Here is a 27,512-nt window from a genome sequence, read left to right on the forward strand (position 1 = left end):
CAAAACGTGGGGAATGGGATGTTAGCCGGGTGGATGCCAGCAGTTGTAGGAAAATGCGTTCATGCCCCACGGCACTAGGTGTGTTGGCCCGCGGGCTCCTTCCTCACTGGGAGAGATGTGGTTCTGGAGATGCTGGTGTGTGATGTGGCCACTTGCCTGTGGTGACGTCTGCCACTTTGAACTTCCCCATCCAGCTGGCATCAGGCCACTGCCCTCTTCCCAACTTTACAGGCTTGTCGGACTTGGGGAAGAGACCTTGAATTGTCCTAAGAGCTCCAAAATGGCAGATGTTTTCCTGATCTCCTTCCCATGATGGCTGAAGCCAGATCTCAGGGAGGGAAGGATTTGGTCCCATTCTGGGGACATTCTTCAGTTCAGTGATCTGGAAGGTCACCCTTCTCACCTGGAGAACATTGGGTGGGCCCAGAGTGGGGCCCTTTGTCCTGGTATCTGGAGCACACCGTGGACAAAGGGAGAACTGGGTCGTGCATTAATGTCATGGTAGCCACGGTCAACAAGGTCGACCTTTTTGAAGTTGTCCAGCAGAAGGGCCGCATGGTGACCTTACAAACTGGGAGTGACTTCTTAGTAGAAGCGAAACACGTAGATCTTAAAGTAAGTAAACGGCGAAATGTGAAGGGAGCGGATTTTCAGGTGTGGCAATGTAACAACTGCTGCTTTCATGCATGGATGGCTTCTGATCGCCGTAAGCATTATCCGCCGGTGTTTCAGGGGCTGTCTGCTTGGAATCAGCTTAGTGAGTAATAATCAGTTTTGTCTGATGCGAGGTCTTGATTCATATTTACAAAGCTGCATGTTTGAAAACCCTCCCTGGCTCTAACTAGCTAAGTAGAACAATAGCCTCGGCCCCACCCCAGATCGCCTCTGCATTTCATTTGGATTCTGAGTTTGTACTCTCAGGACACAAACTTGGGAAAGAGCAAACACTCTTAGCATTCCTTGGCCTGTTGCTTCTTGTCGCGATTGTCCCTTCTCGGGTACGGTCTGGGAGGCTCTGGTGGGGGAGCGAGACCGGGGACAGATACATGATAAAGCGGGGCCACGCCATGCAGAGCCGGACTTGTTAATTCCCAGAGCTGGTCCAGCCCTGGCCACCAAACCCCCCGAGTGCTTGGGCCACTGCTCTGGCAGATGACTCCATGGCCCCATTGAATCCTCCCTGCCACCGTGTGGCTTGGGTACCATTATTATCATTTCTGAAATGTTAAAACCGAAGCCTAGAGGTTAAATAATTTGCTCAAGATTGTACAGCTAGAGGCAGAATCGGGATTTGAACCCAGTATCTGACTGTAGCCTAGCCTGCTTGCTCCTCTCACGGCTCCGCTGCCCAGCACACTGTGTATCTGCCTTCTGTGAGGTGGGGTGGGGTGGGATTACCAGTCCCGACTTGCTAGGAGTCTGGACAGCATCCTCTGTGCCTCTGCATACAGTGGTTTCAGTATGCATCGGTCTGCCTTCCACACGCAGTTGTGGGTTTCAGCCCAAACTCTGCACGCTTGTAGCTGTGTAAGACCTCAGGCACGTCACTTGGCCTCTCTGGGAATCTGTTGATGAGGATTAAATTCAGTAATGCCTGAAAAGCACTCAGCATTATGCCTGGCTGACAGTGTGTGCCCATGTAGGACGGCGACAGTGAAAAGGGAACTGGGTGGGACCTGGTAGCTTCAGCCTGCGCATGTGTAGAGCTTCAGAGCCCGTTAAATCTGAAAAATACTGTGTATGCACATTTTTGACTTAAACAAAGTTCCATTTTACAGAGTCCATAACCCAGCTTTAATATTATTACATGCCCCAGACTGGGATTAATTCCAGGACAAGAGATTTATTATGCTGTATAGAGTTTCTCCTGTGTTCTCCTAAGTACATGGCCTCCGTCTCCACCAGCCTGGTCTTACATGCAGGGGTACGGGATGCTGGAGGTGCCCCATCCCTACCCAGCCTTGTTCAGTGGGCCCAGGGGCAGGATGGAGAGGTGAGTTGCTTTCTGATGTTACCATCCCGTGACTGTCGACCACTGGACCTCAGCATATCCCAGGGTCTGTCTGTCGGTTACGTCTCAGTGTGTGGAATAGCACCCCATGCTTCTCCAACCTCTGAGAGTGACTTTGTTTGTTGCAAAAGCAAGCTTTCACATTTCAGTGGTGGTGTAAGGAGCTCTTGGTAGGAGGATGGTATCTGTGGGATTGGGGAGAGGTCTGAATCTTTGCAGTCTTCCTGGGTGTCGCAAATGGCTTCATCTCAAGCAGAAACTCGGACTATAGACAGTAGTGGGCTGCAGAAGTGTGTAGAGGTTCTGATGCTGCATCTGGTTCCAGGCGGTGCTGTGATAGATTCGTGATGTCTGCTAGGGACACAGGGATGGGGAAACCATACTGATACTGCACTTGTTTGCTATTCAGGTTTTATTCCAGTTATTTAACATCTCTGTGAAACCCACAAAGGCCTCATTGTAGGCTTTACCCCCTTGCTCCTGATCATGGGTATTATAAGGACTCCCACAAGTGATCCTTCTTCCTTGCCCTGTTCCCCACCCTGATGGCCTGTTTGTACGACTTCAAAACTCACGGGCCCATCTCTGTTCTCTCTTTCAGTTGAAGAGGGGGAGGCCTCGGACTTCTCGCTGGCCTGGGATTCCTCCGTGACAGCATCAGGTAAATGCCCAGGGGCTGCTGGGGGAGTTGCTGGGGGTCCTGGGGGGTGGGGTGGGGTGGGCTCAGGAACTCAGAAAGCCACCCAGCTGGTTATAGAAATCCTATTCTTCATGTCACATTCCTGTCTCCAGGCCAGACTACCCTGTGCAACACGATTTTTATATCAGTTCCATATGGTCAATAAAATCTATTACATACGGAGACTAATCTGCCCTATTCTCCTGGGGGACCACGTTTCCTTCTTGTGGGCGCATTCAGATGGGCCACGATACCCCCACTACACAGGCTTTGAAGCTCCCTGCCATGGGTGCCATTGTACATTCATTCCGGTCTAATTGCATGAAACCCTCTTTAATAGGACGTTTAAACTCCGATCGGAATCTCAGTTCCCATATTCCCCCTCCCAGAGGGGGCTGCTTTGCACCCCCAGGCCAGCAACCTGAGCCCGTGCCTCCAGGGGGAGGTAATGGGGGAAGTTCAGACTTCTGTAATGCGTGGCCGCCATCGGGGTGGCTTGGCAGTTAGGGGACTTGGGTTTTCGGCTGACTTCTGCCCTTGTGTAAGCTCCTTCTCTGTGCCTCAGTTTCCCCAGCTATCAAAAGAGGTGGATGGATAAAGTTTTCTAACTGTAAAGTCTTGTCATTTGGAGCTGTCTGTGGAGCTTGGGGTTAGACCTGGCTTTGGGGTCCTTGGGAGCCCCTGGGGGGGTGCTGTTCGCTCCTGTTGGCCCTGAGTCCAGCCGGCACCTCTCAGCAGCGGCCGTGGCTCCCAGTCCTGCAGATGGAGCCTCTCCTGCTTAGTCCCCGTCTCAGGATCCTGACCAACTGGGTCTGGATTCATGGGGGAGCTGGAGCCAGGCTGATCTCGTAGAAAGTTGGGCCTGAAGAGACTCCGAGGGAATCATCTTGTTCAACCTCCTTGTCTTCTAGATGTGGAAACTGAGGTACAGAGAGAGCTTTGCTCTGGGTCAGTAGTTCCCAAGATGCGGTATCAGGCATCAGGCATAGGCACATTTAACACTTGAATGGTTATACATTGGATTTGTGATTTTATGGCTCTTTGTGACTTAAGATGGTGCTAATCATTTAAGTGAGAACATTGTGTTGACAGTTTTAAGTAACAGTACATAATGCTTGGGTTCAGCGGAAATCATGAAGATGGTTTGCAGATAATGAAATCTGGGAAATGTTGGTACAGATTGGACAGAAGGGGAATGGAGAGCCAGCACTGGACACTCCTTGTCCAGCGCTCTTTCTAGCACAATCGGGACGCCGCTTGGAGAGTTCCAAAGGTCCTGGTTGGATCCTGGCTGACTCAGGTTTGGGCACTGTTGTGTCTGCAGGTGCCTGGCCCTTGGTGACAGGGGCTCCCTCCATGGGAGAGGTGTTGTCTGAAGCCAGAATGAAGGCGGTGGTGCTCACATTCTTAGGAGAAGAGTCCAGGATTAGGACAGATGTTGGGGTCCACACTGGTTAGGTTGGAGGAAGGGACTGCATAGCCCCTGTCCTGTGTCGTTCTGTACAGGGGAGATGCATTCCTCATGGTTGGAAAAAACACAGTGAGATTATAAAGCTCTGTGTCTCATCCAGGGATCCTGACCCATGTGGGGGTGCATGAGCTCAGGCTTCTGCCAATACTGAAGAGGACCCTCACGGTGCTCCAAGCTCCCGGACCAGGAAAGCACCCAGCTCAGTGTCCATATAAGGTCCTGCCTCTTTGCTGCTTTCCCAGCGGGGCCGGAGGCAATGAGGACAGACAAGAATAGCAGTGGGGTGCTAGGAGGGCACTGGCTCTGGTCGTGGTGGTTGGACAGCCCTGTAGAGGGCATCAGGTGCTCAGACTGCATCCCTGAGGCGGTGGGTGAGATGTCGCCCAGTCTGGGGTGCCAAGGGGGCTGTGTGGGGGCCCTGCCGGTCTGCAGTTCTCTGATGCCGTAGTGGAAGGGCCAGCCTTACGGCCTCCCTGGGGCACTTGGGCAGAGAGGAGGTTGTGAGATTTGTCAGTTTCCAGCCAAGAGCTGAGCAGGCCCTGCATGCGTGTGCAGGGAGAGGTACATGGCTCTTTGGGAGTCCCCTCCAGCCCTCAGGGACCGTTGCGCCTGTCAGCTTTGGATTGTCTGCTCAGAGACGGGGAGAGGGAAGGCAAAGCATCCCGGGCATTGGATAAGTCACAGCCAAACAGTGCCTTGTTTTGTTTTCTTTGGCCCATTTCTGATGATTTTTTACAGCGTGTGCATGTGATAAATTTTCCTTCCCAATTCTGTTGGGCTTGGGCTGTTAAAGTCAGCTCGTGTTCCCTGAGCATGGGGCTTATGAGGTGTCGTGGCTCCTGGGTGACAGGACCAAGTCCGTTTGGGAGGCAGCCCTGGACATGGGTGGTGTCATTTATCAAGCCGTCACTTGGTACCCGCCAGGCCCAGAACAAGCTTTACCTGCACTATCTCAATGCACTATCATGACGACCCCGTGAGGTGGGTGCTGTTTCCAGCAGCAGCTCCAGAGTTTCTCTGTAGGCTGGTTTAGGGACAGCCATCTGGTGGGGGACAGGGCCAGAGGCCTGCTTAAAGCTCCTTTGGTGTAACGCTTTTCAGTAAGCTGAGAAAATGTCACTTGGCTGCATCAGAGAACGGGGGGCAGGTGCCAGGGAAGATTATGGGGGAACAGAGCCTCCGCGAGCCACCCTTGGCACTGCTGCTGGGAATTGCCATCTTCATTCGGCGGCCGGGGGAAGGAGGCTCAGAGCTGTGGAGAAGGAGCTCGAACCCAAGCTCTCCCTCGGCCGGAGCGTGTGGCTTCACCTCTGCGCAGCCCGGCATAGAGATGGGCAGCGAAGCAGAACCCGAAGGCATCGTGGGGGCTTTAGGAAAGTCCCCGGCGGTACAGGCCACAGAGGGTCTTTGGCTCATCAGACTGGAGGAACCCAGGGTGAGGTGAGCAGGGTGAGCAGAGAGCGTTTTACCAGGAGGAGCGCAGGGCTGCAGGGCACAGGGTAGTTCCTCTTCTGTGGGGGGCCTCGGCGGCTGGGCTGCAAGCCTGCCCCCTGCCCGCTTTGCCCTGGCTGTGGGAGCGTGATGGAGAGCTCCAATAAAGAAGCAGAATGCATAGTGTGCTCTTTGCTCACCTCTGGCCTCCTCGGGCCCTCGTTGCCCGTGGGGACCCTGTGGTCACCACCCAGGGAACAACCTGGCCTGCTCTGTCCATGCCCTCGTGTCGGGGCCCTGACAGTGATGGAGAGCCTGGCCCGGCCTGGCGGGGAGATGGGCTTACAGCACTCTTCTCTGGCCTGGCCGGGGCTTCATGGGAGGGGGAGGGCCAGCCTCTCGGCGGGCAAATACGGGGCTCCTGACAGCACGGCCCCCGGGATGGAGCCCTGCATTCAGAGCCTGGGTATGGGGTGCATAGTAGGGATGGGGTTTTAAATCATTCCCCGTTGCGTTCTGATTTTTCTCACCCATAAAATGGGGAATGAGGGGGGCGCCTGGGTGGCGCAGTCGGTTAAGCGGACGACTTCAGCCAGGTCACGATCTCGCGGTCCGTGAGTTCGAGCCCCGCGTCAGGCTCTGGGCGGATGGCTCGGAACCTGGAGCCTGTTTCCGATTCTGTGTCTCCCTCTCTCTCTGCCCCTCCCCCGTTCATGCTCTGTCTCTCTCTGTCCCAAAAATAAATAAACGTTGAAAAAAAAAAAATAAAATGGGGAATGAGGGAGATGATACCTTATAATGAGATAATTAAAGCAAGAGAAATTCTTAACCTGTTTTGAGCCACAGATGCCTTTCAGCATCCAGTGGGCACATGTTACATGTGATTTCAGGGGAGTTCATGGGTTACCCTAACCTCAGCTTCCCTTACCTTGCCAGGCCATGGGTTTGAATATCTTAGGGATGGGAGGGTCCTTTGTGAAAGTCCCACAGGAGTCCTACCTGTCCCGAGGCTGGCCTGTGGCACAGGTGAGAGGGGGAGGCTGGGGAGGGTCTGTGGTAAACTGTGACACAGACCCTCTACAGGGACAGCAGTCCCTTAGCGCCCCCTGACTGTGCCAGGGCACTGGGGCCAGAATTGCCCGGTCATCTTTTATTTATTTGTTTATTAAAAAATGTTTTTTAGGGGCGCCTGGGTGGCTCAGTTGGTTAAGCGGCCGACTTCAGCTCAGGTCACGATCTCGCGGTCCGTGAGTTCGAGCCCCGCGTCAGGCTCTGGGCTGATGGCTCAGAGCCTGGAGCCTGCTTCCGATTCTGTGTCTCCCTCTCTCTCTCTGCCCCTCCCCCGTTCATGCTCTGTCTCTCTCTGTCTCAAAAATAAATAAAACGTTAAAAAAAAATTTTTTTTAAATAAAAAAAAATATTTTTTATTTAAAAAAAGTCTAATGTTTTTTTTTTAAATTTATTCTTGAGAGAGAGAGAGAGAGAGAGAGAGAGAGAGAGCATGAGCAGAGGAGGGGCAGAGCAAGAGAGGGACACAGAATCCGAAGCAGGCTCCAGGCTCTGAGCTGTCAGCACAGAGCCCAATGTGGGGCTTGAACTCACAAACAGTGAGATCATGACCTGAGCTGAAGTCAGACACCCAACCGACTGAGTCACCCAGGCGCCCCTAAAAAATTTTTCTTTAATGTTTATTTATTATTGAGAGACAGAGATAGAGACAGAGCACGAGTGGGGGAGGGGGAGAGAGAGAGAGGGAGACACAGAATCTGAAGCAGGCTCCAGGCTCTGAGCTACCAGCACAGAGCCTGATGCAGGGCTCGAACTCACAAACCATGAGATCATGACCTGAGTGAAGTTGGATGCTTAACTGACTGAGCCACCCAGGCGCCCCTATTTGTTTATTTTTATTTATTTATTTTTTAAAAGTTTTTTTATTTTGAGAGAGAGAGAAAGCACGAGCAGGGAAGAAGCAGAGAGAGCGGGAGAAAGAAAGAATCACAAGCAGGCTCTGAGCTGTCAGCCTGAAGCCTGATGTGGGGCTCGAACTCATGAATTGTGAGATTATGACCTGAGCCGAAATCAGGTTGACAGCTTGAGCAACTGAGCCACCTAGGCACCCCTCATCTGAGTTTTTAAAAAACAGAACAGAGAGCTGAATTTTCACATGAAATCATTAGATTAAAAAAATGTAGCAACTCCTATCGTTTAAAAAAAAATTTTTTTTAATGTTTATTTTTGAGAGAGAGACAGAGTGCAAGTGGGGGGTGGGGGGCAGAGAGAGAGGAGGACACAGAATCTGAAGCAGGCTCCAGCTCTGCGGGGTTCATGGGCTCTGCGGGGCTCGAACCCATGAACCGTGAGATCATGACCTGAGGCGAAGTTGGACGCTCAACTCACTGAGCCACCCAAGTGCCCCTGCAACTCCTGTTGTTTGAAGGCAGCTTTATTGAGATACAATTTATAAATCATATAATGCATTCACTGAAAGTACATAATTCAGTGGATTTGCATATATCCAGAGATATGTATCATGACCACCATAGTCAACTTACGGCATTTTCATGACCTCAAAGAAAAGCTCTGTGCCCCTTGGGTGTCACCTCTATCCTTCCATCACCCCCAGCCCTTAAGCACCCACTGAACTACTTTCTCTGTAGAAGGGAATCATATAATATGTAGTCTTTACTGACCAGCTTCTTTCATCTTGATATTTTCTTTTTTTTTTTTTTTTCCAACGTTTATTTATTTTTGGGACAGAGAGAGACAGAGCATGAACGGGGGAGGGGCAGAGAGAGAGGGAGACACAGAATCGGAAGCAGGCTCCAGGCTCTGAGCCATCAGCCCAGAGCCTGACGCGGGGCTCGAACTCACGGACTGCGAGATCGTGACCTGGCTGAAGTCGTCCGCTTAACCGACTGCGCCACCCAGGCGCCCCTCATCTTGATATTTTCAAGGTTTATCAGAATTGTAGCCTGTATCAGCCCTTCCTTCTTTTTTATGGCTGAATAATATTCCACTGTATGGATATACCATATTTTGTGTATTTGTTCATCTGTTAATGAACGTTTGGGTTGTTTCCTCCTTTTGGCTTTTGTGAATAGTGCTGCTGTGAACTTCTGTATGCCAGTGTTTGATTGAATACTTGTTTCCAGTTTTGGGGGGGCGTGTTCCTGGGAACAGAATAGCTGGGTCATGTGGTAATTCTGTGTTTAACTTTGTGAGGAACGGCCAGACTGTTTTCCACAACAGTGGCACCATTTCACGCTCTTGCCAGTAATGTGTGAGTTCCATTTTCTCCACAGCCTCACCAACACTTGTTGTTTTCCCTTTTTTTAAATTTTTTATTTTTTATTCTAGCCTTCCTAAATGTCAACTGGCATCTTATTTTGGACAACCCATATTAAGAAAAAAGTGTCCAGGCCACAGAAAGGCCTTCTGCCGGATGGTTTCAGCTTGGTCACCAAGTAGGAGGCTTTACCAGGGGGCCTCTCTGTCCCCTGCCCTGTTTTCCTGCCGACTTCCCCTCTTGTTGAATAGTCCAGCAAGCACAGTGAGGATGCCTGCCTTCCCTTCAGTGCTTTTTCTCTCTTCCCTCAAGCCCTTCTGCACGTGGTCTCTAAGTGGCAGGCGCCAGGATAATCGTGATCATTGTGGGCTTTCAGTGAACCAACCCAAACGAATGGAGCTTTGCCACCCTTGCTCTGTCTGGTCACCGAGTTTGATCGGGGGCTGAAGGGACTCATCTCTGTATAACTGTCTGATCACAGTCTCACTGGAACCTCCCACCTCTCCAGGCTGGGTTTCTGGACAGGCTGGGCTTCCTTCCAACATGGCTGCTGTGGAACAAGCTGGGGGTGCAGTGGGAGGAGGGTCTGGGGGGTGGTCTGGAGTGGGAAACAGTTACTCTGTTGACACATGCTCATTGTCAGTGTCTGGGCAGGTTCACCAGGTTTATTTCTGGTGACAGACACGCTTGTGTCAGGAGAGAAACACTTGATATAATTAGTTGGTTGCGATGGCCCGAGACTCTATTGGTGTGATTGGAGTTGGAGGCCCTCCTGCCACATGATAGGTCCCGTTGTCCTGGTTAATGGAACCATCCATCTCATTTACGAGCTACTTCTAGGAACCGGGTCTCCTTGGTGGTGCTTTGGTGCTTTGGACATACAGAAACTGAGGCACAGAGATGCTAGTGACTCGTTTTAAAGTCACACGACCAGGAAGTGGCAGAGCCGGGATTGGAACCCTGGCAGTGCAGGCGTGAACGTAGCACCAAGGCTGTACGTGGCAGAGCTGGCTGTGAGGATGTTGTCCAGGCTCTTCATTTTTATTTTTATTTTTATTAAAAAAAAATTTTTTTTAACGTTTATTTATTTTTGAGACAGAGAGAGACAGAGCATGAACGGGTGAGGGGCAGAGAGAGAGGGAGACACAGAATCGGAAACAGGCTCCAGGCTCTGAGCCATCAGCCCAGCAGGCTCTTCATTTTTTAGAGGGGATCCAGAAGCTTTGTGAGGGGCTCAGCTCTGTGCCCGGGTCCCTCCTGGGTCAGGTGGAAGGGTGTAGCTAGGGCCAGGCTTCCTGGTTTGCTGCCCGGAAGGAGAGAAGGTACATGTTTTGGAGGCCTTGGACACATCTGCCGTCTCGAAGGCCAGGCAAACGCTGCGGGCCAGCCTCTGTGCAGACTCCCACCCATCTGGCCGCAGTCCACCTCTCTGCCCACCCCCCCTGCCCCCCGCACCTATACCTGGGCGTTGGGCCTGGGTACAGTTTGCAGGGGAGGCTGGTACTAGGGACCTGCTCAGGCAGGAAATTAGAGTAGCATCTGGGTGGTTGGTATCTGGGGGCCCCTTAGAGAGGGGTGCTGAAGCCCTTTGTTTTCCTTCAGACTGGCACTGGGTGAGCGGTGGGTCTGGGAGAGTGGTCAGGGTCCCCACTCCTGACAAAGGTAGCGGCCTCCTCGCCCCTCTGCAGTGAAGAGGACGGAAATGTCTGGAAGACTGCGCCTTGCACGCAGGGAGTCGAGGCCCGTCCAGGCAGCCCAGCCTGGACTTCTGAGCCTTCTCAGAGCTGCCTCCCCACCCCACTTGTGTTTTCTTAGAGTGCGTATTTATTATTTCAACTACTTCATAGAAACCCCACCTACAACCCTGTGCTTCCACACTCCTGCTGTTTGTACTTCTCTAGGCCCCTTTTCCACCTCCGTCGTGTGTAAACAGACTTACCTAGATGAGATCCAGCATGAACCGCCGTGGATTCCAGGTCGCTCCCGTCCCCCCGCCCATTAGGCCTCAGCTTCACGCAACCCCCAGGCCCCCATAACCTTCTGTCTGAGAAGCTGCGTCGGGGTCCTCGGGTGAGTGGGCATACATTTTCTTAACTGCCCCTCCCCTGTTGGACACTTGGACTACTTTTCCTTTTTGGCTCTTACAAGTAGTACTACGACTAGGATCTTTGTGAAGGGGCTCTTTTTCTCCTTTGCAGTTTTTCTTAGGGGCTCCCAGCACCTTTTAACTTTTTCTTTTGCTCTTCAGATCAAGGCCCGAGCGACTGTCCTGCTCTTTCTCCCCACCCCTCTCCAGGATCCCTCCCTTGAATTATGTCCTGAGTGACCCTCTGCCTGGGCTCATCAGTGAGCCTGTCCCGGCCCCCCTGGCGGTGATACCGTGGCCCATGACCAAAGGCCCAGGCTTTCGTTGGCTCCAGCTCTATTGGCTGGTGCTGTCCACCTCTGGAGCTTGAGCCCCCAACCTAGTCATCTTCTCGATGTGGACCAGGGGACATTTTAAAGGAGCAGAAAAGGTCTAAGTAGATGTATAATTTCCCAGCATTTTAAAGACTTGTGAAATGCGGCTTTATGTGGGGCCAGCTGGGGAGTTTCTCATTAGCTCGGCCGGGGCGTCTGTGGGGAGTTGAGCTAAGTGGAACCAGGCAGGCTGGGCAGGAAGACGCGGTGGCCCCAAGCTCACCAGGGGAGTGTGGCAGGCATGCTCCGGCTGCTGTGCTCCTTGGACCCCCGGCCAGGCCAGCGGGCCTGAGCCTTTGTTAGAGCTGCGTCCCCCAGCACAGGAGGCCTAGAAACCTTCGGGGGGTGACTGGAGCTGAGAGGTGGCCACTCTGTTACCATGGTGAGCAGTCCACGAGGTGTGGGGCATCTGTTCGCCGCGTGCACGTGGGGGCATGTACTCGTGTTACGTGTGTGTGTGTGTGTGTGTGTGTGTGTGTGTGTGTGGGTGGGCCCAGGTGCCGCAGCCCTGACTCAGACCCCTGGGGACCCCGTGGCCTTTGCACCCCTCCATGCGGCATCTTGGACCCCTGGGGCTGAGGAGGATGTGGCGTTTCCTGCCCACCCTTTCCTCTGGGCCAGCCAGGGGCCCCTGCTGGGCTGTACTGTAATGACTTCCTCTGTGAACACGCGTCTGTGGAGCCCGTGCACGCGTGTGCGTGTGTGTGCCCGTGCCTGGGGTGTGTGTGCGAGGGAGTGTGTGTGGCGTCTCTCTCTGGACTCTTCTTCTCCCCTCCAGCCTGGCTGATGGTTTTGCTGGAGTGAAGCCATGGAGTGGGGCTTGTCTTGCTGGTTTTCACCTCTTGGGGTGGACTTGGGCTTTCTCAGAGGCAGGGACTCTGTGTAATTTGTCTCATACCTGCAGCCTGGCCCGCAGCGGTGGCTCTGCCATCGTCCCCCCTGCTCCTTGCCATGTGGTCGCTGCTGCCAGCCCTGCTGGTCTGGGGCTGTCCAGCCCAGCGAGCCTCGGGTCCCATTCGCCTCTCCTGGGGTGTTGGGCTCTTCAGGTGGCATCGGTCATGAGGATTTTAATGAGGGAGGGGCCGGTCCTACTTTCCACGCTTGGGTGCGCCCTGAGGTCTGGGTGCACTTCGGGATGAGTCTCTGTGATGTTAGCCACACTCTAAGTCCCCAGGACCCCGCTGGTAGACAGTGGAAGCCAGTGGCTCTTCGGTGACTTGAAGCCTGGCTATAAACCAGAGTCACAGGCAGGTGTGTAAGTGGGTGTGGACAGGTAGGCCTGATGATGACATTGGGCCTCGTGACTTTGGGGAGGTCTCCCTGTGTTGCCCCGGTGTGGTGAACCCCAGCTCTTCTAAGACATAATTCTGCATGCAATCTGGTGATCTCGTGAAAATGTGAATTCTGACTCAGTAGGTCTGGGTGGGGCCTGAGATTCTGCATTTCTAAGCAGCCCCAAGGTGCTGCTGATGCTGCTGGACCACATACCGGTCTGAGCAACAAAGATTTAGAGCGTTTGATGAGTTAAGTCCTCTTGCCTGCTCCCTTTGACTTTTAGTCTAGCTGGGCCCTCTGCATATGGAGCTCATCCTTCAAAGCTCAGCCTAACTGACACCTCCTCCCAGAAGTATGCCATGATGGCTCTGCCGTAATTATTGCACCTTCCTTTGTGCCCTTCAGCCTTGGGGGCTGCCCTGATCCTGGCCTTCACTGCCTTTTGCTTGGTTGTGACCTTCCTTCTGTAGATGCCCAGTTCCTTTGCTGCTCTGCTTGCTCCTTCAGGCAGTGACCATGTCTCTTTCTCTGTGCTCTCAGGGCCCAGCCCTGGCTTGGTTACTGGCAGGTACCTGGCGAACGCTTGCCAAGGTGGAGAACTTCACCTCTGCCTCTTTGTGTTTGCCCTTGGCCGTCCAGGGCCTGATATTCGCTCACGTTGTTAAGGGCAGGCATTGGGTTTGAGGTCCAGATACTCTGGCTCTGTGAGGCCTTGAGTAAGTTAGTTGACTTCTCTGTGCTTCCATTTACTCATCTAACATGGGGATGATCGTCTTCCTGGGCCATTGTGAGGACTGTGTGAGGGAATGCATATGGGTTAGCCTTAGCTTCCTAGGATGGATGGCTTCCTATGGAAGCCTTAGCCTTCTAGGGTGGCAACCTGGTCTCTGTACTTTTATTCTTGAGATTTGGTAACACATTGATGGGAGCTTGGACTCGAGCTTAGCTCTGAGCTGCGATCTGTGAGGGTGGTAGAGGAGGCCCAGATGCCCCCTTCTCCCTGCCCCCCCCCCCCCCCCCCGCCACCCCGCCCCAGTGTCTTAACTGGTAGTCTCTAGGCATCACCACAGTGGGCAGGGCTGCGTTGTCACTCATGCCGACCCTGGTTGGTGGGGCATTGCTCGTTTCCCAAGTGGAGAAGGCTCTGGTGGGGTTGGGTGCTGGTGGGGGTTTGGTGGTCAGGGTCTACTCTGAAAGGCAGAGGCCATGAGGATGTCCTATGATCAGCTTCCTTCCCTGGGCAGGGCTTGATGCACCAAATGTGCAGCCATGGGTCGGTGCCCAGTAGGAAATGGCCAAGGTCAGCCCAGTCATGCTGCCTGGCTGTTCCTGGCTTCCTGGGCGGACACTCGGCAGGGCCCAGCTCCCGGCTTGGGTATGGTCAGTGCTGCATCAGCCAGCGTCCTGCTGTCGGCTGCGATGGCCCACGGGGGTTAGACTGCTGTCCTCTCAGCTGCCATTCTCTTAAAGTCCTTGAGCGTGCAGGCAGGTGTTGGTGTGTGTGTTTGCATGTGCACCACACATACAGACCCCTCCATGTGTGTACTAGCCTAACCTGGCTGGTTCAAAAAAACATGATTTTGCCCACGCCGATAATTCTTTTTTCCTTCGTTGTGGTTGATTGCTTTAATTGATGGCTGCTGGCCACACTTGGTAGTAGTTAGCACATTAGACTGATACTGAATCCAGTAAATAGGACAGTAAACAGGGCACAAATACTTTGCAAAACCTGCAAGCTGGGGGAGGCAGAGCAGTGCCTGTTTTTGCTCCCTGTTGTATCTTCGGCAACTCACTATTACCATCAGCAACTGTAGTAACTAACATTAACAATAAAACATGATAACCATCTGGTGGGCCTTCACTAGAGCCAGGCACAAGGCTGGGCGCCAGCATGCATTAGCTCATTTAGCCCTCCTGAGCCACAAGTCGTAGGAAGTGCTACCGTTCCCATCTCGCAGATGAGCAGTTGAGGCCCAGAGAGGTTGAGACACGGGTGCAGGGTTTCTGAGCTGGTGGGGCTAGAGCAGGGATTTGAGCCTGCTTTGGTTTCATCTGAGTCTAGGGCCCACTTCTGTTGTCGCTAATTCAGTGGCCAGGACTCTGGAGGTTTGCTGTGTGTGCTGTGGAGACACACAAGAGGATGTGCTAAGAGCCCTAATGAGGTCCGTATGTCACATATCACTAGTGAGGGGGTGCCAGGGCCAGCGTGCGGAGGAGTGACTGCTGATGAGCACAAGGCCGAGATTGCTCAACAGTGATGCGTTCGCTCACCAGCCATTGTGGTGCAGGTGTGTGCCCCCAGAGCACACATATTCACTTATTTGCAGATATAAGCCCATGTGCACACACCTCACAGGCACATGCTTGCACATACACCTGTACCCGCAGCACACATGTATACACACATCGGTGCACATGCACACACATGCACGTTACTCCCCCCCCCCCGGATGTGGTGCACACACACATTCATATATGTGGCCCTCCATACCTTACATATGCCCATACGCGCACACAAACACAGGTGTGCCCACGCACATGAACGTATGAGTGCACTAACACAGGCCCACACATACACAGCGCACAGATGCACGCACTTAAAACATGTGCACAAAGAGAGACATGCACACACAGGCACCGCACCCCTGGGCCTGCAAATGAACAGAAACGTCCTGCGTCTGGGGTGTCTCTCTTCAGGGATGGCGACAGTGCCCCTCTCAGGCGGTGTTCGTTCTCTCTGTTTTCTTTCTTTGGTTTCTTTGTTGTACCCTCAGTGCCTTAGACATACTTTCCGTCCAAAGATTCGAACCCCTGCTGTTGGACCCGGTGCTGGGCTGACCCGGGTGCAGACACAGACCCCAGTGCCCATCTGTCTGTTCGCCTGCCTGGCCTGCTCTGGCCCACATGCGCCCCCACCCCCCGCATCCCCAACTTGGACATGACTTCATTTCCACCCTGCACCTGCCACTTTAAGAGTCCAGGGGCCTGGTGGGCCTGTCCCCAGGGTCGGGCTGAGGGAGGCTGGACAGCTGCGGGCTGGGGGAGAAGCTTTGTTAGCTCCCAGGGGCCTCTTGGAGCCCAGGCAATGCTGGGGAAACTGAAACAAAGACCGACAATGGCCTCCTTCCCTCCCTGGGCGGCCTCGGAGCTGGGCCCGCATGGGCGGCCTCTGGGGGCCCCTGTTATTTCCTGTGCTGGCTGCGGGGCTCCTCGCCAGCCGCAAATGGGCAGGAAGCGGGGCAGGGCATCTCCTCCCCACCCGCTGGGCTGGCCCTCATAGGCCAGAGTAGCCGCTTCTGTGCTGCTCCAGGCCTGCGAGGCTAGGTCTGCCCTGCTCAGGTCTGCCCGGGCTTCCCAGGGGGGGAGACCTGACCCCCGGCTCTGCCGACCTCTCCCTGCTGCAGAGCCCACATGCTCCCACCATCTGCGCTGGAAGCCGGGTTTCTGCCACCCCTAGGCTTTGTGGCCAGAGCGCTCGCCCCACAGAATGGGGGACGAGGCCGGGCAGGGAGCATTGTATCGGTTGTTAATTAAGTCATCTGGGATGGTGCTAGAAGTGGAGTTTAGATTTAGTACTGCGGTTAGGGTTACCTTTAAGCCTAGGGTCAGGATGAGGGTTAGGAGTAGGGTTATGTTTACATATTTATTTTATTTTATTTTTTTTCCCAATGTTTATTTATATTTTCAGAGAGACAGAGAGACAGAGTGCGAGCGGGGGAGAAGAAGGAGACAGAATCCTAAGCAGGCTCCAGGTTCTGAGCTGTTAGCACAGAGCCCGATGCGGGGCTCGAACTCACGGAGTGTGAGATCATGACCTGAGCCGAAGTCCGGCGCTCAAATGACTGAGCCACCCAGGCGCCCCAGGAGTAGGGTTATGTTTAAGGCTAAGGTCAGAGTTAGGTTTGCCAAGCCCTAAAGACTAAAAACAAAAAACAAAAAAACCAGGAGTCAGAGCATGGGTTTTGAAGCAAACAGACCTTTGTTTCAGTGCTGGATTCCCCGCCGGTTTGTTCAGTACCTGCTTAGCAGGTGTCTGTGCCATACTAGGGCCCCAAGGATGCGCTGGCCTCCAGCTCTCCAGGACTCACATTCTAGAGTGAGAAAACAAGCAGCGCTATTCACCAATTAGCTGTGAGGGTGGACTTGACTAAGTTATTCACCTTCTCAGGACTCGGCTTCCTGATCTGTAAGGTGGGGATACCGAAGCCCCACCCTGTGGCATCGTTACAAGGGTAAATGAGAACGTAGATGTGATGTGTTCAGCACAGTGGCCAGCCTTCAGCAAGCACCCATAAATGCTGGCTCTGGGTATAATTAAGGAGACGAGATGAGGGGGCCCTTACATCACTGAGCAGCTAAAATAATAGATGAAAGAACGAATTATGTCAGAAGCCCAAGGTGAGGGTTACTATGCAGGTGAGCTTCCTGGCAGGTTAGGCCAAAAGAGAAATAGGACGAGGGGCGGCCATGCTTTCTGATTTTATGTACTGGGGACGGATGAATGTTTTTCCCTGGCACTAAATGCTGAGGAATTTACTGTGCGGATCCTCATTAATCATTGAACAAATAACAGCCAGTCTCAGTAACAATTTGGCACACAATACAGAAACAACTTTCCTAGAGTTCTTTCTTAAATTGACCCCGGAAGAACGCTCAGGGCCTAAGTACACAGCACAGCCGTGGACTTACGTGCTGCACAGCCTGGAGGGACCTGGGCAAAGCCAAATTGCATCCTGGGGCAGCTGCTCAGGTCACTTTCCTGAGTGCCTGGTTAAATGCAATTCAATGAGGGTTCTTCAAAGCAGGACCTTGAATAGCCCTTGACGTGCCCATGGTTGCTGTGAGCCTTTGGGAGGGCTCCTCGAACTTTTGACGTCAGAAACTACCCCTTACCTATTTTTGAGGGCCACCTGTCCCCAACTCATGAAGTCTTGGAACACAGTTTGGGAAGCCCTGTTCATATCCTTATGTTTGGAGCTCACCAGCTCGGGAGACGGCGTCACCTACCGTGTCCCCTCCGCCCAGACTGTAATCTGGTCATGGTTTGTATAGTGGGGGCTCAGGGCTTCGTCCAGCAGGATCCACCCTTTGTTCCCTTACTATAGGATTATTGTCTTTACTCATCTTATCTGAGTAGAATCTGGCCTCCGGGAGGGACACGGTCCGGAAAACAGGCTCAGGAGAGTTAGGAGGACCAAGGGCCGGGGCTAATTTGGGGTCTCTCTGTAGACACACATGCCTAAATGCGCACATGCATACCCAAACGCATTCACACTTAACCCACTCTTTGTATATATGAACACTGTTCTGTGCCGGAGCTATAAAGTCCAGCTGGAGCTCCCTCCTGTCCCTTCCCCCTTCCGGTTGGCAGGACTGTGGGCTTGGCCCCAGGAAGGCCTGCCAGTGGTCACTTGCTCCTGGGTCTGGCAGGCACCCCATGGAGTTTCCATGGTGAGCCCTCCTTTGGGGGCCCCTGGGTGGGACTTTCCATCTGGGTGGAAACCTGACCCGCAGGCCACGAGAAAGAGGAAATGCCTTCCCCAAATGTGGAGAGAGAAAGAAAAGAGACGACCAGCCTGGGATTCCAGCCAGAACCCCTGATTCCTACAAAGCCCCATTGCCTGCGGACCCCGAGGGGTCTGGGGCGGGGCTGCTGAGGACCCACCCCTCAGGGAAGGCCACAGCTAGACGCTGTGGTGTCGTTTGGGTGGCTGGCTGCCATGTGCCCCTGTGGCACTGGCCTTGAGTTTGTGTGCATTCTCCTGCAGAGACTGGGGTCAGCCAGTTGGTAAAAGTGCCTGGCTAGGATCTGAATTTGGCTCTCTCTGTCCCCAGGGCCTGTGTGCTGGTCACTGTGCCCTCTCACCTCCCTCAAGCCGCATTTCCACAGGCATTATGTCTTTGAATCCTTGAAGCAGCACTTTGACTGCAGGTGGTATTAGCATACCTATTTCCCATATACGGGCATGGAGCATCAGAGAAGTTAGGGGCCTTGCCCAGTGTCACACAGCAAGTTTGTGGTAGAGCCGCACTGTAGCACAGCGCAACTGATCCCACCTCCCTACCTTGTTGACAGCAGTATGTGCATACATATAGGTCATTACTAGTTCATTTAACTTCTCCCAATCAGGATACACATTTGCCCAAATAAAGAAGGCAACAACAATTTAAGGAGAGTTGGCAATTACAGTCACTGGGCCTGCCTGCGTGAGCCTGAGATGTGGGGGAGAATCTGCTGCTCCCGCAGGTGGGGGTGTGTGTGGCCCCTCGGGTGGCTGTGACTCTGGGGTTTTAGGATGGGTGTCTTCCTCCCTCACACCTGACACAGGAGCCAAGCACCTTGTGGCCATTATCCTCACGTGTGTATCCCAAGCCGTGGCAGCTGTATCTCGGGGCAGGTGACATATTTGCCTCATAGGCTGACTCTAGAACCTGCCACACACCCCCCCTCCTACCCCACCCCCAACCGGGGACCCCACCTGGAGCACCAGGGAAGGGCCTGTGTCTGACGCACGGACCCGTCAAGGGACCGCAAGCGTGAAGGGTGGTGTGCGGGTCCACGTGCAAGGGCAGCGGTGTGTGAAGGGTGCTAAATGGTCTCCATCCTGATGTTCTCCTTCGGGCTCCCCCTGGCAGCACCCCCAGCCCAGATCCTGGGGTGGACCCATTGGGGGATGCCTATTCTGGCCGAGGTGGGTTTCCCTAAAAGGAGCCTGTCTGGTGTTGGGGAGAGTGGCCTGTCTGCTCTTCCCCATCCAGCCCCATAACTCTTCCAACCAGGTAGTGCCCCCCACCCCCGGCCTGGGGGTGTGTGTGGAGGCAGGGACTTGGGTGCCTTAACCTCCTGCTGCTGGCAGCGAAGGGCCCTTGACCTCAGGCTTTGCAGCATGATGGCCTTCAGGGCTCAGGTCAAGGTCTGGGCTGGTAGTGTCTGGGGCAGCAGACAAAGGCTGAGCCTGGGGAGTAGGGACGATAGGAGCACTAGACGGGGAATCCGGAGCCCCATGCTCCGGGCCCAGCTCTGAGGCTGGCCAGACTCAGGGGCCACCAGCAGCCTTGGGAAGTCATGGTGCCCTGAGGCAGGGTGGTCCCCGTGGAGGGTCTCATTGGTACATGTAGCTCAAGAGTTGAGGTGCGGTCTTGGGACTCTACAAGTCCCCACATGGCCTCTTCCTGGAGTTTCCTCCTGTGTTGCCTGTCCTCATTCTAACCCGTGCCTTGTCTGGGGCTGTGTCCTCCTCCCAGAATGTCCCCACCCTGCTCTAGAGTGTCCCCATCCCTGCCCTCCGCGCAGCCTTTGCACACGTGTCTCCCGTTTCCACGAACCCCTGTCCTGTCCTTCAGAGTCTGTGAAGGACCAAGTCCCTGCCCCTTAACTGTTCATAGGTTCCACCTCCCTTGCCACTATGGACCATTTTTTTCTCCCTCCCTCCCCTAGTAATCCAACATGAGGCTTAAGCTCTGCTTTATTTGCTGACGGGCAGTTTCACAGAACGTACACCACCAGGAAGTTCTACTGCACGTCTGACCCCCTGCTCAGTTGCTGCTGGATGAGCGCCAGTGCTGGCATTGCAGGACCGCCCCTTGACACCAGTGATGGCTGGGAGCCTGCATCACTGCTGGCAAGATCCTGACAGCTTGTATTCTTTCAGTCACAGGTGTTACTGTGTGCCTGTGAAGTGCTGGGCGCTGTCCTAGTTGGCGAAGGGGGCCACCAGAGTCCCTGGTGTGCACGGTGCTGGCAAAGTCTATGAACAGATATATAATATGTTTCACTGGGACATGACCAGCAGGGTGGCCACTTAGAGAGTGATGGGGTGGTGGGGAGGAGGGGGCGTCAGAGAGGCCTCTGTGCCCAGGAGGGGCATTTGAGCAAGAGAGGGTGTGAGCCATGCAGAGGGCATTCCAGATGTTCCTGGCTGTGGGGGTGATCTAGGCCTGTTGATGGACAGAAGGGATGTCCCTGTGGCCCGAGTAGAGTGAGCCAGGGCAGGAGGGGGAAAGAGGTGAGGCCAGAGAGGTGAGGGAGGTGGGGGAAGTGGGGAGAGGTGGGACCAGAGAGGTGGGGAGGGGAGGGGAGGTCAGGGCAGTGAGGGAGGGAGGCAAGCAGCAGCAGCTCATGTAGGTCCTTGAATCATGGTGGACCCTGGATTTTACTCTGAGTTGAAGGGAGGCTGGGGGCAGATGGGAGGAGGGATCTCTCTAGCTGTGTATGGGCAAGAGAGAAGGGGACAGATGTCCTCACTCAGGTGGGAGGTGATGGGGGCTGGGACCCAGGCCAGGAGGTGAAAAAGACGTCAGATTAGGAATTGCTTTTTATTTTTTTTAATGTTTATTTACGTATTTTGAAAGAGAGAGGGTGCACGTGCATTGGGGAGGGTCAGAGAGAGAGGGGCAGAGAGAGAATCTCAAGCAGGCTCCGCACTGTCAGCACAGAGCCCCACGTGGGCCTTGAACTCACAAGATCATGACCTGAGCAGAAATCAGGAGACAGACGCTTAGCCACCTGAGCCACCCAGGCGCGCCTGGATTAGGATTTCTTTTGGAGGTAGGTCCCACAGAATGTGTCCCTGGGTGGATGTCGGGGTGAGGAAAGGAGAGGAAGGAAGCGTGATTCCAAGGCTCCAAAGGCCAGCTGGGTGGCTGGAGGCGAGCAGCTAGGTGCCATGACGTCCTGGGAGCAGTCGTTCTGGTATGATTGGGGGCGGTGGTGGTGCTCAAGCTTGGTTTTGGCCCTAAGTTTGGGATGCCTCTTGGAGGCTGAGTGGTCACTTGAATGTAGGATCTGGTGATGGGGGAAGGATGGGCCTGGGGATGTATTTGGGTCTCCAGTGTGTAGCTGGCGCTCAAAGCTAGGAGTGAGCTCAGACAGAATAAAGTTGAGGGCTTTGTCTGGAGAGGCATCAGCATTGAAGGCTGGGATGAGGAGGAGAGGTCGAGGGTGGTCAGGGAGGTGGGAGGAAACCCGGGAGAAGACGGGATCCCTCAAAGCCAGGGAAGAAAGTCTTTCAGGAAGGAGGGAGTCACCGGGCAGGTCCGAGGCTTTCCAGTGTGGGGCCTTCTGACCTTGACGGGACCGGCTCTTTGTGTAGATATGGTCAGGTTGCCTGAGGTTTGTGCAAATGGGAAGGAAGACCAGCCTGACGGCCCTCACGCTTGGCGCGAGCCAGATCTGCAAAAACAGCCTTTGCTAGAAACTGTTCTGGGGAGAGAAGAGATGGGGTTCAGGGGTTAATGAAATGAACTCTCGTCTGCAGACTGGCCCATCCGGGGGTGTCTGCGCCAGGCCCCCCTCCCCGGCTCCCGCTCGGGAGAGGCACCCGCGGCTGGACCAGAGGTGGTGTCTGGGAGCCGCCGACTGTCCGCGGTGGAGTCCAGCTGTGAGCGAGCCCTCAGCGCTGAAATTGCCAGCCTCGCGCAGCCCAGAGCCAGCCCGCGGAAGTGGGCCAGCCGCACCTCCGTACAGGATTAGAGGGATGTGTAATGGATTAAAGATCAAAAATGTTAATTAAGAAATGGTCTTTTCTAATAAGATGCCTTCAAGGGCACAGGCCTGAAAAGGAGGGGATTTCTCATTTTGGCAACATGGTTTCTGTTGTAATGAAATTGGTTCACAGACAGTGGGGAGGACCCGACGTAAGTCTCGGTTTAAAGACATCTCCATCCAAATTAATTAGCAATGAAAAACGGAGGGCAGAGCGTCAGACTGGCAGGCAGGCAGCGTGCGGTGGCCTGGCAGAAAGGCTGCGCAGGTTCCAGAGAATTCCATCTGTGTCCTGGTGCCCACAGGAATGCTGTGTCTGAGGGCGTCTTCCTGGGGGGCCTAGTGGGCTGACTGTCTCTGCATGAGGCCTGGTTGGATGCTAGGCCTACCTCCATGGGAACTTGCTGTGTGACTTTTGACTGTTCAGGCCCCTCTCTGGTCCTTCCTCAGATGGTTTCTTATCAGTTGTGGATGAGGATAAAACTGTCTCCTCCCTAGTCTGTGGGATCAAATGGATTCTTAGATATGATTTGCAAACTCAAAACTGTCTGTGGGAATCAATGAGGTTATTGCTAAGGGATGGTTTGGTCATGATGTACCCGATGCAGCCTTGGCCCGCTCTGAGTTCTGGCTTCCAGCCTGTGAAATCCCCCAGGTTGTTTGAATGTCTCGGAAGGACACAATAGCCTGACCCGCGAAGAATTGGGCTTTAGGGTGTGTCCAGTCAAACACCGAATCCCACTCTGCCTCCTGCTTGGGATCTGAGCTTAGTCACTAGATTTCTCTAAGCCTTGGTTTTCTCTTCTGTAAAACGGAGCCAGTGGCCCCTGCCTCCTAGCGCTGCTGTGAAACATGGGGATGATGCTGTAATCAGCCTGGGCTCCGAGGTGGTGGGCTTAGGATGCGGTGCGGGGGGCTGTTGCTTTTGTTGCGAAGAAGCGGAGGAATCTGTGTGTCTGTTCCAGACGGGTCGTTGGTAGGAGGCTGGCAGCCTCCTCCTGGTTCAGGCTCAGACCTGAAAGCGTTTTGAGTTTCCTGGGCCCTCCCGGTATAAAACCTCATTTGAAAGAAGCCAAAGAGAGGGGAGTCATTCAGAGCTTGGGTCTTGCTTGAGAAAAGTGTGGATGACTATGTCCAAAGAGGGTGTCTCACCAACTTCACGTCAGGTCTTGCTATGTCTGACAGAAGCTGGCGTGTTTTCTTGCCCGCCTCCAATCTTGCTTTCTCTGGCTGGGGTGCAGGGAGCAAGCGAAAGAGGACAGGAGGCCTCCGGTGCCCTTTTTCTCTCTGGCTGGAGATTCTACGCTCTTCTGCATCTTGCTCCCTCTTTGGACTTACTGTGGCTGCAAACCTCACTTTTTAAAAAAATCTGGGGCGCCTGGGTGGCTCAGTCGCTTAAGTGTCTGACTTCGGCTCAGGGCATGATCTCGCGGTTCGTGGGTTCGAGCCCCGCGTTGAGCTCTGTGCTGACAGCTCAGAACCTGGAGCCCGTTTCGGATTCTGTGTCTCCCTCTCTCTCCACCCCTCCCCTGCTCACACTGTGTCTCTCTCCCTCTCAAAAATAAAAATAAAAAACATGAAAAAAAAATAAAAAAATTTGAGCCATTCTCATGGTCGTATTTGATGATGTTTGCCTTGAATTGCATTTTTGTCTTATATTAATATCATGACTTCTGTTTTGGTTTTTCTTGCTTCTGGCTGCTATTCCCTGTCTCGGCATTTTACATTTTTTTTCCCCATTAAAGCTCTAAAAGAAATGAGGGTAAGATACATATAACATAAAATGTACATCTTAACCGTTTTCAGGCATACAGTTCATTGGCGCTAAGTACATTCATTCACATTGTTGTGCAAACCAACACCACCAGCCATCTCTGGAACCCTTTTCGTTTTCCCCATCTGAAACTCCGCTTCCATTAAATACTAACTCCCCATTTCCCTGTCCCCCAGCCCCTGTCAGCCTCCATTCTGCTTTCTCTCCAAATCTGACTACTCTGGGTATCTGACCGAGGTGGAATCTTATAGTAGTGGTCCTTTTGTGGCTGGTTCATTTCACTTAGCGTCTTGTCCTCATGATTCATCCATGATGTACCAAGTGTCAGAAAGTCCTTCCTTTTGAAGACTGAATAATATTCTCTTGGATGGACAAGTCACATTTTGCTATCTGCTCACCCGATGAGGGACCCCTGGGTTGCTTCATGTTTTGAGGACCCTCCATGCTGTTTCCCATAGTGACTGCACCGTTTTACAACCCTTCGTATGAGCTTTGTTTGCTGGTGGAGCGAGTAGGAACGTGGAGAGAGCGTGATCTTTTCCTGTCTCGACCCGGATGAAGGACACTTGTGGCCAGAGGCTGAGGCCTGTCAGGTGTATCTTTCAGGTTCTCTGAAGCTGGGCATAGGCTGGGGGTGTGGTGAGTCTCCGGCTAAGACAAGAGCCCTTAGTCTCCTTCCCGCCCCAGTTTGGCCCTGGGACTTGCAGACACAGCTCCCTCCCTGCCTTCCTCCAGCCCCAGTGGCTCCTGGAGGAGAAGAGGGAGCTGTGTGCTCAAGTGAAGTTTGGTTGCCGACCATGGGAGTAGAGATGCTTTCAACCTGAAACCAGCAACCGCACAGATGGTGGAACAGAAATATGGGACGCACTGGCCCTGTGATCTAATATATCTGCCCCTAGTCAGTGACATCGAGGGGGAAAAAAGGGTTGTGTTGGACCTGACCTTGAAGAAAGCAAAAATTAAAAGAAAAGCGCGAACACAGCGATGGAGAGGAACTGCCTGCTGCCACCCCCAAGGATTGGATGGATCTCACAGACCTCGTGTTGAGTTGACCTAGGGCATGGTTGGGAAGGGGCACGTGGGTGCTGGGAATGTCTTTTGGAGAAACTCGCCACCCACGTCACTTAAGATTCGAGCCCTTTAAAGGGTTTCCTGGCTGGCTCAGTCAGAAGGGCACGAGATTTTTGATCTTGCGGTTGCAAGTTCGAGCCCCACATTGGGTGTAGAGATTACTTAAAAATCTAAAAACACAAAAAACAAAAAAAGTGAAAACTCAGAAAAGGGACATGAAAAGAAGCACGGGAAGCAAAGGTTCTACTTCCGAGGTGCGGGGATCTTGGCTCATGGCGCGTTTCCTCCAAAATTATCAGAGTAATGTATTCCAAGGGCAGTCTTGGGCCGGGCTCTGCCAGTGTTCCAGACTGATGGTGAAGACAAGAAACAAGGGTCCATGCACGCAGTTCCTGAGGGTGGAGAATATCGGGGGAACCCCAAGTGTCATCTTGATGTTCTCAGTGACAGTGGTGTGTGGGGGGGGGTGCTGTGAGCCCCTCACTCCCCCATGCTTTGAAAGTGAGGTACAGCCCTTCTTATGCCCCTCTTTTCCACGTCTTCTTGGCCTGGTCTCCGGTGAATCCCTTGACCTCGGTGAGCCTCTGTCCTCTGGTCTGGATGCAGAGACGCCTCACAGGGTGGTTGGGGAGTGTGCACAAGTAATGTAACATGGTCAGGTCCTACTGTATGTGGGAGGCACTTTCTCAGAGTGTGGGTGTGTGCACGCATGTGTATGCGTGCGCGTGTGCAGGTGCACCAGAAGGGAGGTGGTGGTAACTGCACGACTTGGGGGATTTTGGGAGATGACTCTTGGCCACAGCAGCAGATATGGCAGATGATTTGGGGACAAGTCTGTGGGGTTGGGGAGCTCCCAACTTCCTCCCAGGAGGTGCTGTCCTGCCTCCCAGTGGAGGGACTTTCTGGTTTTTCTTTCAAGAACCAGCTCCATGTCCTTTCATCCTGATTCCCCGTCACAGTGCTCACATCACCCCCTGCACGTTTTCCGTCTTCACCTTCATCACATGGTCTGGTGTGTGCCTCTTCTTGCTAGATGAGGAGGTCCTTGATGGAAAGACCATGCTTAGTAACGTTTGTGTCCTCTATGCTTAGCACAGTTGGTTTTTTTCACTCATTTATTTTATAAAAATATATTGATGGTCTTAGATGTGCTTAGGCTCTGGTGCCATGGTTAGTAGGGCACATGTGGTTCCTGATCCCTGGAGTGACCTCTGGAGAGGAGAGCTCTTGTGAAGGGCCATTCATTCATTTGCTCCTTCATTCAGCAGCATCAGGCATTCGGTTTGTAGTGTAAACAAGCCAGAAGTGATCTTGGCCCTCGCAGAGCTTACAGCCCAGTAGGGGAGTCCGTGACCAGAAATCTCTCTTTACAGGCTCAGCACAATGAAAGAGAACAGGGCTAAGGGGCGGACTGTTTTACTGTAAAATAAAAAACAGATAGAGACACCCCACAAACCAGATTTAGGACTGAGTGAATTCTTATAACTTGGGTCTAGAGATGGAACTTTGCCAGCCGCTCCAGAAGCCCCACCCCAGTCACAGCCCCCTTCCTCCTTCCGGAAATAACCACTTGCCCGACTTTTAGAGCAATCCTTCTTTGCATTTCTTTAAATTTTTTTTTTTAATGTTTCATTTATTTTTGAGAGACAGAGAGAGACAGAGCATGAGTGGGGAAGGGGAAGAGAGTGAGGGAGACACAGAATCCAAAGCAGGCTCCAGGCTCTGAGCTGTCAGCACAGAGCCTGATGCAGGGCTCAAACCCATGAACTGTGAGATCATGACCTGAATTGAAGCTGGACACTTAACCAACTGAGCCACTCAGGCGCCCCTGCATTTCTTTAAATTTCTATCACCCAAGTGTGTATTCCTTGCCACTATACTTCAGTCTTGGAGTATCATTCTTTTTTTTGTTTTGTTTTGTTTATTTATTTACTTTGAGAGAGAGAGAGAGAGAGAGAGAGAGAATCCCAAGCAGGCTCCATGCTCAGTGTGGAGCCTGATGCAGGGCTCGATCCCACCATCTTGGGATCATGACAGGAGCTGAAATCGAGTTGGACGCTTAACCGACTGAGCCACCCAGGAGCCCCTGGCGTGTCATTCTTTAAGAAGTATGAGGGAGTAAAAAAAATCCTTTTTGAAAGGATGATTATCTTAAAAATGCTTTAAAACAAATCCCTGGAGTGGATATTTATGATGTGGAGGTTCTTGGATAAACTGCTTTTCCACTGCTGGAAGGTGAAGGTGGGCAAGGAAGGCATTCTAGTGTTACCACATGGCAGGCATCCACTCAGGGTTTGACAGGTGGCTGGACAAGCCAGTGAGGCTGTACGGTCATCAGGAGAAGAGGTGGCAGTCCTGAACCAGGGTGGTGGCGGCCGGAAGGGACCCGAGGGCGTGGAGGGGAGCAGCTCATGGGTGCTTCTGAGTAAGGAGCCTTTCTTTGACTTGTCGTTTGTCACATATTTCCCCTTCAGAGCATTCTGGGAAATTAATCTCCTCGCACCTGCTGTGGCAGGTAAACCAGAGGTTGCTGTTGGGACCGTCTAGGGCATGCGTGTGCGTCTTCCAGG

General features: G+C 53.2%; 1 protein-coding gene across 1 annotated transcript in view; it reads left to right on the forward strand.

Annotated features, from left to right (window-relative positions):
• Window positions 1-2,608: 2,608 nt before the first annotated feature.
• ZNF423 (zinc finger protein 423) overlaps window positions 2,609-27,512 on the forward strand; it is a 272,529-nt gene continuing 247,625 nt past the window's right edge. Inside the window, exon 1 of the mRNA XM_032591421.1 lies at window positions 2,609-2,672. The gene's annotated coding sequence lies outside the window, so the exon portion shown is untranslated. The remainder of the gene's footprint in view (window positions 2,673-27,512) is intronic.

Source organism: Lynx canadensis, chromosome E2 (genome assembly GCF_007474595.2).
Source record: "Lynx canadensis isolate LIC74 chromosome E2, mLynCan4.pri.v2, whole genome shotgun sequence".
NCBI lineage: Eukaryota > Metazoa > Chordata > Mammalia > Carnivora > Felidae > Lynx > Lynx canadensis.